This window comes from Cupressus sempervirens, chromosome 1, assembly GCF_028749045.1.
Source record: "Cupressus sempervirens isolate cs-2001-9-10 chromosome 1, ASM2874904v1, whole genome shotgun sequence".
Lineage (NCBI taxonomy): Eukaryota > Viridiplantae > Streptophyta > Pinopsida > Cupressales > Cupressaceae > Cupressus > Cupressus sempervirens.
Window position 1 is genome coordinate 671,561,354 of NC_143118.1, and position 14,110 is coordinate 671,575,463.

Sequence of the window (14,110 nt, forward strand, 5' to 3'; positions counted from 1 at the left end):
AATACATCAAAGACTCACAAGGTAAAAATATGAAAACCATCATAACCAAAATACATACAAAATCAAACCAAGGGTTAATATCACAAATTATGTCATCTCATGCATTCAGATGGTACTCACCTTAGATACTTGTCCTAATTTCCAATTAGGACAAATGGCTTAAAGGGTTGGGATTTGGACTTGAGGATTTATCTCCCCTCTCTTATCATTGAGATAATGTGATAGGGTATGCTCATCTTGACAATTCAGGGAAGTCGATACACGGTACCTGCAACCTGCATAAAAATCATGTATGTACAAGTAAAATATATACTAAACTAAATAGGCAATGGCAAGAAGTGGTGCATCATGTAGATCCCGACTAGCAGGTGACTACGACTCCCTTCCTTAACCACATCAGACATGCCAAACATAAGAACAAACACGCACACCATACACATGCAAGTATGGGGTAAGTATCCATAGGAAAACACATATGATAATAAATTATCTTACTAATCATCATTAATAATTGCAAACACTGAAAATAATCATCATGTATACATGAAATGTAGAGTCTAAGTAATCTCATCACATATTAACTGAATCCATAACATAATATCTGATAGTCTCAAAACAATGCTGCTAAACATCAACATAGAACTAGCCCTAAAGGAGCTTGACAATGATAGCAAAATGTGACCTAGGGGCAGGCACTACAAAATCATTTTAAGAATGTAAATTCAAATATTAATTATTTAAGTATATAAAATTATTTGATAATTTTTTGTTTGTTCAGGTTGTATTAAATGTTAAAACTAAACAAAACTAAGATAATTGTTATTGTTATGTGAAAAAACATTTTATTACTTATAATATATTTTTATATCAATAATAATATGTAAATGCACATGTATGAACAATAATTTTATTATTAGCTATTTTCTTTTCAATTGAGTGATAGTTGGAATTTAGGAATCACAAACAAACTAATATTTATGATATAAGCCATGCTACATGATTACAATTTTATAAAATTTGGATTTATAAATGCTATAGATCAAATTTCCAATGAATTCCAAATTTAAATTTTTCTCAAATAAATAATTTTTAATTTTATCGTTGTAAACATGTAGTTATTTCTCATGAAAATGAGAACTAGAAGCTATAGAGATTGCTACTATGGCTAGCTATGATGATATCTTGTCTTTGTTGGCTTCACATGCTCTCTATCCTTCAATTTTGATAGCCTTCTCTACTATGCAACATTCATTAATGCTACAACATGCATTGCAAAAGGATTCAGAATATTTGATGAGAGAAGAAATTACATTGCAAAAATATCAATGGTTCCTTTATACCCTTTTCATCATTTCTTGTGCTTTTTTTAATTTATCTGATCTCTTTGGTTATTGAATCTCAAAACTATCATTTCTACTTCGAACCTTTAGAATTTTTATACTTATATCATGTAATAAATAATATTTCACTCATAATCCTTTCAAATATATTTTTGTAATTTTGTATAGCCTAAGTTTTCTTAGTGATTGAGAGCTTGTACTATTGAAAGAGAAGTGACAAGTTGAAGTCACACAAAGATAATCTATGCACACTTTATTAGATTCCTTTCACAAGTAGTATGACATAGTACCATGTTATCGTTAGCGTGTGTAGACCCAAAAACATATGATTAGTATTCTAGATTATAAAATCACCTTCATTTTCTATTATTTCTCAAATACCCTTAATTGACTTACTCTAAAACTATTATAAAAAATGAACAACCACTACACTAAATTTACTTTAATTTCATCCCATCAAGACTACAATATCCTCCAATTTAGATTGGTCTTAATGTTGGAATAATGATACATTTGTCATTAGTTACAACACTTATTTGATTCTGAATGCTTACTGAGTTCATCACTCAATTTACTGTTTATATCGAGCATTCGTTGGTTACCAAGTATGTTCAGTAGTGTTTACCGAGTCAGGAAGGTAAACAAAGGATTTAGTATTTATCGAGTCGGGAAGGTAAATGAAGGATGTAGTGTTTACTGAGTTAGGAAGGTAAATGAAGGATTTATTATTTACTGAGTCAGGAAGGTAAACGAAGGATTTAGTGTTTACCGAGTCAGGAAGGTAAATGAAGGTTTCAGTGATTACCAAGACAGAAAGGTAGAAGAAGTATTCAGTGCTTACCAAGTGAATCGTTGGAGTTAGTTTCTACCGAGTGACACAATGTTTACCGAGTCACTAGTGGTTACCAAGTTCCAAGCTACTCAGAATGATTAGTATGGATCGTACCCCTGCTCTTATCGAGTACATGATGATGCAGTGTAGTGCAGTGGATGCCAAGTGTTAGAAGGTCACCGAGTGAGTTTGAGGAATCTGATTTTTCTACTATCTGGCTGACTCAGTAATGTTTTGTCCACTTGTGCTCAGCCGACCTTGTTGCTATAAATATTGGAATGGTATATATGTAATGTATTGTGCCATTTGCAATAGAGTGAAGTAAGAATTTAATTGAGCGAATTGAAAGAGAATCAGTAGCAGAGTATTCAGCAAGGTTATCAAGGAGCAGCAAAGATATATCCATCACATCAAGTGATTAGTACATAAGATCTAATCAGCAAACTAGTTGCAAGCAGATCCACTGCTTCATCTTAACAGGTGAATCAGTTTGTAAATCCTTTAACAGGGTAGACTTAAAAGTCTTTTGTAAATATCTTAATAGAGTGCATACTTCATTTTATGTTTGTAAATCCTCTAACAAGGTGGATCTAGCAGTCCTTCTTGCTCCTAACAGGGCAGATCACTAGAAGTGATCATTGTAAGCCTTAACTAGCCAAATTTATACTGCAGTATTGAAGTTTCGTGGGTATCATCCCCACCCCAGTTTTACTTTCAAATTGAAAGGTTTCTGGGTCACCAAATTAGTGTGTTAATCTTTTCATGCGTACAGTAAAGAAGATGAATGAATGGTGAATTTTTTATTATGCTGAATTAGTTTAAATTTTTTAAATTTTACTGATTCACCCCTCCCCTCTCAGTAACCTTGTTAGTCTTGAATATTTCCAACACTTAATTGTTACAATAGAATTGGTTAATTGAGATTGATATTAAAAATCTATATTTGAGATATAAATTGAAAGGAAAGATGTTGTGAATAAGAGAATTGACGATAAATCTCCATGCATTGTAAGATATTATAAATTGTAAAATTTTCTAACAAAAGTAGTTCATTGATTTTTGTCTTAATGATTTACCCTTGAGATAAAGGAGTTTATAGATTGAAAAAAAAAAATTGATTTAATTACTTATCCTTATTTCTCAACCTCTTGAATAAAAAATGTTAAACATAATATTACTAATAATATTGAACATCTTATTAATAATATATGTTTATAAGTAATGGACCAAATCCTAGATTAATTATTAGGATGTTTTGTGATTAATTATTATTATGTGTTAAGCACGAATAGACTAGAATGCAAGACCTCCCATATGAGAGGCACATGTTATGATTTTTTTATAGGCTCTTTTCCAACATATTATTAATAATATTAAGTTATGTATGGGCATCTCAGGGTCAAGGCTATTGACTTAGATGTGGGTTTTGCTTTAGATTTACTTCTAGGGGTCATAACTTTTGACTCATATGTGAGTTTTGGCTGAAATTTTATAGTTAGTTACATTAGAAGGAGTTATTTGGATTTTTAATTGAGATTTTCTTGCTAGATGACCATTTTGACATTTTCCTGGGAGCCTAAAATCTTGTCTTGGCCTTCGAATTTGACTTTTTGTCTTTTTTCCAATTTTTTAGAAAGTTATTTTTGTCAAATTTGAAATCATATTTTTGATTTTGTTGATTAGTTGGAAATTTGTATTGCCTTAGTTGGGGGGTTTTCTTGGGAAAAATTAGGATTCATAGGATGAGTTTTAAAAATTACCAAAAAAGGAAAAATCCATTTTTCCCAAAAGTCTATCAAATATGTTAATTTTCAAAATCAAGTAATAAGTAGATGTTTGTTTTCATTGTAGAGGTAGAATAGAGTTGTGTAAGTTTTAATGAAGAGCTATGGTATTGTGAAACATCTATCTTGTGTCAATTTCTGTATTATTCTTTGACGAGATTGTGTCACATAATTAATTAGATGATGATATCCTTATAAATACATAAATAAATCTAATATAAAATTGTGCATCCATTAACCATTATAAATGCATGGTCCTAGTATTTTTAGTAGATGTTGCAAACAAAAATTTCAATAAAGCTAAAAAAGTGATAGTGAAAAATGAGTGGCACACAATATAGGAAAATGTAGAAAATTCCCAAAATTCAACCTTTTTTCATTTTGCATGCCACTTAGTTTTTGTCTATCACATTGTTGGCTTTATTGGAATTTGATTTTAGTAGCCTATTCTCCAAATAGTAATATCATTGACTCAAAATGGTTAGAAGATATTTGGAGTGATTTTATATCTTGATCTAAAAATGTATTCTTAAGTTTAAAATATGGATTTTGATTCCCTAGAAAGCTTTTCCATATTTTGAGTATTGGTGTCTCTTAGGAATTTTGTTTCATCCTTATGTTCTAATAAGATGAATTATGGATTTTAGCTAAATATATTCTATAGGAAAAAATAATTAATTGAACTTTATGTTAATGCACTTCCTTTTGGTTTCAACTCAATTATTTTCCCTTACTATGTTTATACTTTTATCATCTTCTTATATTTCTCAAATCTACCCTCTTGTATATGGTGGTTTCTTTATTTTAAATAAAGATGGTTGGGCGCACTCATGTGAGACCCTAACTCTTGATATAGATCGTTATAGTATTTGATCATATTTGGATTGGGATAGGAATTTTCATTTACTTGTGGTATTCACCATATAATGGAGAGAAGGGTATGTAGTCTAGCTATTTGTAGTGGCTTCACATAGTTTTCCTAACCAAGAAGTGGTTGTCTTGAAAACATGAAGATATTTAAACAAGTGCTTATCAAATAAAAATATGGCATAATAAAAATAAATCTATGATAAGAGAATCACCTTATCAACAACCAACCATCCCAAGGGAGATAGTATAAGTATGGTGGGTCACTATAATTACCCAGTCTCATGTATGACTAGTACAAGGATCCAATATTAGGAATTTGCAAGGAGTTGATTTACCAAACCCACACAAAACTTGGGATAGTATGCGCAAAGAAAATACACTCAAAAAGAGTTCCTACATAGTTATTGTATATAGTTTTTAAAGTAGTAACCTGAAGTAATGCATTAAATTCATGATCATGGGTGTTCCCATGCCTTGGGCCTACAGGTTTCATTTGATCGGGACACATTTCTAATCTATACCTTTGTTGGGGATTGGAGTACAAATATGATATCTATCTAGTTATAGGATTACCACTTTACACTCACTTTCTTCTTTGGTATACTCTTGATGTATGTTTTTAATTGATATTTTATGTATTTACTTGATGATGTACATGATTATTAGTGATAATTTTTACTTTCTTAATATGGATTACATTGTAGATGTACAATACTAGATGATTTGGATGGTGGTACTTAAGTCTTTTCATGCCAACAAAAAATTCAAGTATTTTCCTCCTCAATTCACTAATTTATCAAACTATTCATTTGGGAGGTTTATATCTTGTCTTATGTTTTTAACTTGTTCCTTGGACACTAGCTTATCTATTTGTATAGAAATTTATTTTACATCATGTTTTTTTCATTTTATCACAACCAGCTTAGAGTTTTTTTGTACAATTAAGAATTATTTCATACAACTAGCATTTTATCATATATCTTCATGGTGTTTCATCATATGACATGCATTTTATCATTTCCTTAAGAATTTTCATTGTATGATCTTAGAACATGATCAAAAATTGTGAAATGGATATTCGATTACAATTTTGAGAGATGCATCCTTCAAATACAAAAATAGATTAGATATCAATTTCATCGAGGTAGGTAGGTATAACTTTTTTCTTAACTATTTAGTTTAACTTGGAAAAGGAACTTGTATGACCAATCACATATGAATTATATTTTGGGTTTGAAATGAATGTTGGAATGAACAAATAGGAAGATTACTTCTAAGGGGGGGGGGGGGGGGGGGGGGGAAGTGAATTAGAAGTAAAACACTTTGATCAAAAATTTTTTTACCAAAAATTAATTGCATGCATGTAAACATATCAAATAAACATAATATAAAGACATGCATGAAAACACATACCACCAAATTTTGGTCACCTAGAAACCCTCTAGAATGAGAAGGTAAAACTAGGGTCGGGATGACACCCACAAATTATCATTGTAGCCATATAAATTTGACCACTTCCATCGGTTTGCCTCGTGAGAGGCCTGCCCTGTTAAAGGCTTTACACTCTATTAAAAGTGACCTGTCTGAAGGATTTACAAACACTCATTTGAAGTCTTACCCTGTTAAAAGATTTATCAGCTTGTTAAAGGCTTACATCATAGCTATTAAACCAACCTATCTCAATATGATTTTCATTCCTAATACAATTTCTAGAGATTATTAGAATGTATTGACCTAATGACTTACAATCCTTAATTGTTGATTCTAGATCCTTGTTCAACTCACTATATTTTGATCCTTGCTCATGTTATCTCTGTGTGAAACCCTGATGCTCTGTTATGCTCAACTAAATTCTGAAATGCTATTCAACTTCTAAGTCTTTACACCCCTACTAACATTCTCTTCATGTATTCCATATAATTCACTCTCTTCATAATCTCTTAATTGTGGGGTCTCGACCTCCTTATAAAGGCTTTCAAGGACTTAGGGTTAGGTATGAATCCATGATCTTCTTTTCTCGCTTAAATATTTACTCTTTTCCTATTAGTTGTATTGCTTTCTCCATTTTTTTGATTGGATACATGCTAATTACATAGGGAAGGAAAAATATTCGATCTTATCTTTAAGATCCTTCAAGATTCATCTTGAGTTGTATTACATCTGAGTTTGTGAAAGCACACACTCATATGATGATTTTGTGTTGCTCAGCATTTACTTATTGTTGATGCTCAACACATATAGGATTTCTATCTTTCTTAGCTCCTTTAGTAACTCTATCTTGCTCGAAATCTATTATTTGCTTGACACCTATAGTGACTCGGCATCTATAGTGACTCAGCACTTCATACTTGCTCAACACCTAAAGTTCACTTGGCACCTATTGGTTTTTTAGCTCAGCACATACTATAGCTTGGAATTTATAGTGTACTTGTCATATACTTGAAATTGGTTAATTGTGTTGACACTCAATTATCAAAACCAATTTGAGAACAACAATCTCCCCCTTTGACATGAGTATCAAAAATACCTAACTAAGAATTATGAATCTGATCTCTATGAGTATAATATACATCCTATTCCACATATGTACAAAACTTCAAAACTTGTTCAAAATTTTGTAAAAGACTATATACCTTAAAAACTTGTAAGTACCCCTTAGCTGATGTGCCATTTCTTTATCCAAAATTCTTTAAGCTGGATTTTTCTCATGTTGATGTTTCTGATACTCTTTTATCTTTTCCTTGTCTTCTCTATTTCTATGTGTACTCCCCCTTTCACACATCTTCCTTGTAGTTTTTGTATCCTTTTGACATTCAAAACACAAAATTGTATTATCTCCCCCATTCTTTGTTTCTCCTCCTTTATCTATACAGTATAGTATCTCCACCTTTTTTACACTTATGTCAAAGGGTCCTATGAATGAATAAAATATTTAGCCAAAAATGTTTTATTTACCTCCAATATTATTTTTAGAGCACCATCCCAATCATCCAATGAAATTTCTAGTGCTTTAAGATGGATGGTTGTATCTGCTACAAGGTGTACTAAGCCTTCTAATGTAGAAAGATTTGGATCTTTCATTAAAATATTCTCTGCATAGGCCATATCTTTGTGCAATACTTCCTTGTGTGGGGTAATGGAAGACTGTATCTATATCGATTTGGCCTTTATACAGCTAACTCCTTTTGAGTGTGAAGCATTGTGGAAAAATGCTTCTCACTTTGAGCTAGATCATTTGGTAGCTATTTGCTTGATACCTTGCAGTTCCCTTCCAAGCTCATTATTCTGTAGCTAGTTTCTTGTGTGAAGTATGAGAAATCACATAATTTGTTGTAGAATGAGAATATGTTCTCAAGTACTTCTTTAACCTTTTCTACCTTCTTAGCTAGTTCTACTTGTTAGAAATGATTGAATTGATAATAAGAGTTGTTGGAATGATAAAGAATGTTCTCAATCATTGTTTTGTCATTGATGTCAAACTTGCTACTTGCAAGAATGACAATTGCTTTAGTGATCCAAATGCTATAAATTAGTTGGTTGACAAGGTGGTGGCAATTAATAAGATGTAACTAGAACACCTAGAGAAAGGTTGAAGTTATGATGTTGTAATGAAGTACTAGGATCAGCTAAGCCATTGATGAAAAAGTGTATTTGATAACATACTATAAGATACAGAAAAAAGGGCACACTGAAACATATTAAAGAGGTTACGTGTTAGCTAAGTCTTTTAAAAAGCTCAACTAAGAGAAGGTGCCGAGTATATCATATAAGCCGAGTGATCTTCAGGTGCTGAGTAAAGAGTAGGTGCCGAGTAACACAGTTTTCTGTAGGTGCCGAGTTACACAGTTTTGTGTAGATACCGAGTAACACTGAGATGCCGAGCATCAGTAAAACAAATAATGCTGAGTTGCTGCATTATTTCGAAGATCGAAGATTCGCCAGAACTAAGTCGACAAGGTTATTACTTAGAAGTTTGTAAATTAAATAGAAGATAAGAATGATGAGCTGGTGGCACATAACACCATGTAAAACATTTTTGAGGATACAACTGGCAAAGTTTCTAGAAGAGAACAAGATATGGGGTAGATACATTGTATTTTACCTAATCCATATTGAAACCCTAAAAGTGAAGAGGGAGAATTGAGCAACAAAGGCATATCAGATCTCTATATAAGGAGTCATTAGTTAATGAAAAAAATTAATGAGAGAGGGGTGGTCAAGCATGAAAGTGTAAAGTGTTGAAGAAGGTGGAAAAGAGGAAAGAGAGCATAGTTACTCTATTTTAGTAAGAAGACCCCTGATATGGATGCATTAGTACAGTGAGTTAGAAGACTCAAGGAGATGAAGCTTGAATAGATGACAAGCAGTCATAGCTGAAGAGATAAAAGCCAAGCATAAGGACTAAACTGAAAGTGTGATCTGAAATATGAAAAGTATGTTGTAAGTTATATCAGATCAAAAGTTCATTGTTGTTACTTTCTAGAAATTGTAACAATTAGTTTAAATCCTATGGACTTAGGTTGGTTTGATAGCCATGAGATAAATCCTTTAACAGGGTGACATTCCCAGTGAATGTTCTAAAGTCCTTTAACCAGGCCCATTCCTAACAGTTTGGTGAAATTCTCTAACAAGGTCACATTTAACAGTGTGTTGTAAGCCTTTAATAGGGCAGGCCTTTAACAGGGCATCACTTCAGAAGAGTGAGAATCAAGTAGCATGTTACTGGTGGTTTTTCCCAAATTGGGTTTCCACATAAATCATTGTGTCATGTGTTGATCTTGCATGTTTTATCTTTGCATGTTGATTTACTGTAACTTGCTAATATGATTGATTTAAGCTTGGATGGTTCAAAGGTTTATGAGTTCACTACATTTGGTGAAAAAAAAAAAAGTTTTATTAGGGCATTTGGGACTTTGAATAACTGATTCAACCCCCCTCTCAGTTATTCTAAAAGATTCTAACAATTAGTATCAGAGCAGACGACTAATCCAGTTTAAAAGGACTAGAAGCAGAAAAGATCAAAATGCCTAAGAGAGAAGTTCCCAAGCTCAACAAAGACAACTTTGTTGCATGGAAAAGTTTGATGAAACTACATCTTGGATCCATAGGAGATTATGCCCAAAAATCAATTATTACTGAACATGTCGATCCAACAAGTGCTCCTACTGCAAAAGATATGAAAAACAAGCAAGAACATAACCAGACAATGCTGGAGATTGCCTCTGCACTTAGCTATGCTGAATTTGATGATATCAAAGGATGTGACACCGCATTCAAAATGTGGAAAGCTCTATCAGACATCTATGGAGGAGATTAGAATGTACAAAGAGAAAAAAGAGAAAGTCTCAGAGGAAAATTTGATGATATGAGAATGGAAGAAAATGAGAATGCTGTTCAGTATAGTGCAAGAATAAAAGAAGTGGTAAGTGCGATAAGATGTTTCGGTGGTCAATTGGATGAAGATACTATTAATAGTAAGTATTTGAGAATCTTGCTCCCTATCTATGCTATTAGAGTATCAGCAATACAGGAACTAAGATGTGTGCCACGAAACAATCTAAGTTTTGAAGGTATCATAGGAAGACTCACTGCATTTGAGTTATCTAACTTTGACAACTACAGACTTGATAATGTTGAATCTTCTTTCAAGGCCAAGTTATCACTGAAAGATGCTAAATAGGTGAAATCTAAGAAGGGAAGAAAGATGAAATATGTATCCAGTGACAGCAACACAAATGAGGAAGATGCAGATCAATTAGAAGCTTTACTAGCTAGAAGATTTCACAGAGGTAAAGGAAAATTCAAAGGTAAGATGCCTATCATTTGTTTCAATTGCAATGAAGTAGGTCATATTGCTGCAAGATGTCCACAGAAAAAGGATTACAAGGAAAGCAACAAATACAAGAACAGAAGAGATGATGACAAGAAAGATTACAAAGAAAAAGGTAAGAAGTGTTATATTGTTGAAGAAAATTCTGATGAAAATGATGATGAAGTTGTTTATGTAGCCATGAAGGACCAATCTGATGAAGAAAAAGCCACAGCACTGATGACTTGTATAAACAAAAATGACAGATGGATCATAGATAGTGGATGCTCACATCACATAACAAGAGACAAAAGTAAGTTTGTTAACTTTACTCAGTATGATGGAAATAGTGTTAGATTTGGTAATGATGCCCCTTGTCAAATCAAAGGAAAAGGTTCCATCAAGCTCACAGAACAAATCTCATGTGACAATGCATACTATGTTGAAGGATTAAACTACAATTTACTGAGTGTCTCATAGTTAGGCAATATAGGATGCAAAGTGGAATTTGGAAAAAAAATTGAAAAAATCTATGATACTGATGGTAAACTAATAGGAAAAGGAGATCAAATGAAGAGTAATCTGTTTTACCTTGATATGGATGATGTTTCTTGTTTTATTGCAAAATTTGATGATGAATGGTTATGGCATAGAAGATTATGTCATGTCAATTTTGATAATCTGGTCAACATTAGTAAAATGAAGAAAGTCAAAGGTTTACCATAATTGAAGAAGCCTGATAATATTATGTGCAAACAATGTCAACTAGGAAACATGACAAAGTCAAGTTTCAAAAGCAAAAAATATACATCTAAGGAGATACTTGAGTTAATTCACACTGACTTATGTGGTCCAATGGAAGTACAAAGCTATAGAGGAGATAAATACATCATGTTATTTGTTGATGATTATTCCAGGATGATGACTGTCATGTTCTTAAAAAAAAAATCTAATGCTTTCCAAATGTTTAAATGGTATGTGGCTAGAGTTGAAAAGGAAATAGGAAAAAGCTTGAAATGTCTAAGATCAGATAGACGTGGTGAATTCACATCAAATGAATTCAAGATATTCTGTAATGACAAAGGAATCAAAAGACAAATGTCAGCTCTTAGAACTCCCCCACAGAATGGAATTGCTGAAAGAAGAAATAGATCTGTAATTGATTGTGCCAAAACATTAATGATGGAAAAGACTGTTGCTCTAAAATACTGGAGAGAAGCTATAAGTGTAGTTGTTCATACACTAAACTGAGTACAAATCAAGAAAGGTACAAATGCAACACCTTTTGAATTATGGTATGGTCACTCACCCAATGTAAAACATTTCAAAGTGTTTGGTTGTAAATGTTTTATTCTTAAAGATGTTAGAAATGGAAAATTTGATGCAAAAAGTGATGAAGGTATATTTCTTGGTTACTCCACAAGAAGTAAGGCATATAAGTGTTTGAATGTTAACACTAACAAAATTGTGGAAAGTACAAATGTAAATTTTGATGAGCACACAGAAGTTCAAGCTGAAGAACCAAAGAAAATGGAAGAATACAGAACCTTTGTGTACTCTTATGAAGGAATGACTGCTGAGGAGGATGATGTCAATCCAATTCAAACTCAACAAAAAGTATCAGTCTCAACCGAGTCTCAACCAGTGAATGTCGAGCTGCATTCAGAAGCCGAGTTGCAAAATGAAGGAAATGAACAATCTGATTATGAAGACGGAATACATGATGAAGAACAACTAGACAACGAAGTGCAAAGTGATCCAGAATCTGAAAGATCAAACATGGAAACAAGGACAGAGCCAAGATTATCCAAATATGTAAAAAGACATCACCTTGCTGAACAAATAATTGGTGACAAAGATGCAAGACCAATGACAAGGAATAGACTAAGACATGAATCATGTCTAATCAGCACATCTGAACCCAAGACAGTGTATGGTGCATTACAAGATGATGACTGGTATAAAGCTATGGAAGAAGAAATTGATCAAATAAAGAGAAAAAAAAACCTGGAGTTTGGTTCCCAGACCTACTGACAAAAATGTGATTGGCACCAAGTGGGTATTCAGGAACAAGCTAGATGAGAATGGTGAGATTACCAGAAACAAAGCTAGACTAGTATGCAAGGGTTATGCTCAAGAAGAAGGAATAGACTATGGAGAAACATTTTCTCCTATTGCTAGGATGGAAGGAGTAAGAACATTGCTTGCATATGCTGCCTACAAAAATTTTAAAGTCTATCAGATGGATGTAAAATCTACATTCTTGAATGGTATACTAGAAGAAGAAGTCTACATTGAACAACCAGAAGGATTTGTTGATAAAAACAATAGGGATATGGTGTGTAAACTACACAAATCACTTTATGGTTTGAAACAAGCACCAAGAGCATGGTATGAGAGACTTCACAAGTATCTAGTGCAAATTGGATTTGAAAGAATTGATGATAATAGCAACATGTACATCAAAGCAGAAGAAGGTAAAGACATTATTGTATCTAAAATTTTTGTGGATGACATCGTATTTGGTGGAAAGGAAGTACTTTGCAAAGGCTTTGCTGACAAAATGAGACATGAATTTGAGATGTCTATGTTTGGAGAAATCAAATTTTTTGTTGGCTTACAAGTACATCAACTCAAAAATGGAATATTTATTACACAATAAAAGTACATCAAAGAGATTCTTAAAATGTTTGGACTGGAGGAATCCAAACCAGTCAGCACACCAATGGCCACAGGAAATAAGCTGTCCAAAAATGATGAGTCGGCTGAAGTCAATCAAACAATGTACAGATCCATGATTGGAAAATTACAGTATGTAGTACACAGCAGACCAAACATAGCATTAGCAGTTGGAATAGTGGCTAGGTTCTCTGCTAATCCTAAAGAAAACCATCTTATAGTAGTAAAAAGAATAATGAGATATCTCAAAGGAACTGACAACTTCGGTCTATACTACAAAAACAGTGAGAAATTCGAACTCAATACATACACTGATGTAGATTGGGGAGGAAACATTGATGACAGAAAAAGCACAAGTGGAGGTGCATTATTTTTAGGCAAAAGGCTAGTTACCTGGACTAGTAAGAAACAAACATGCACATCCCAGTCCACTGCAGAGTCAGAATATGTGGCAGCTGCAGTCAATTGCACAAACATTGTATGGCTCACACATCTATTGAATGGAATGAAAGAAGAGGTAACCAAACCTGTGATATTGTATTGTGACAGTACAAGTGCTATAAACATATCCAAAAATCCAGTAATGCATGCAAAAACCAAGCACATTGCAATCAAGTATCATTATGTCAGAGAATTGGTAGAAGACAAACAAGTGAAGCTGGAGTACATTCACACAAAGGAACAAATTGTAGATATTTTCACCAAACCATTGCCCAAGGATGCTTATGAATATCTTAGAGGCAAGTTGGGGGTAATACCCCTAAATCAAGTAGTATAAGGCAACAAGGAAGCTACC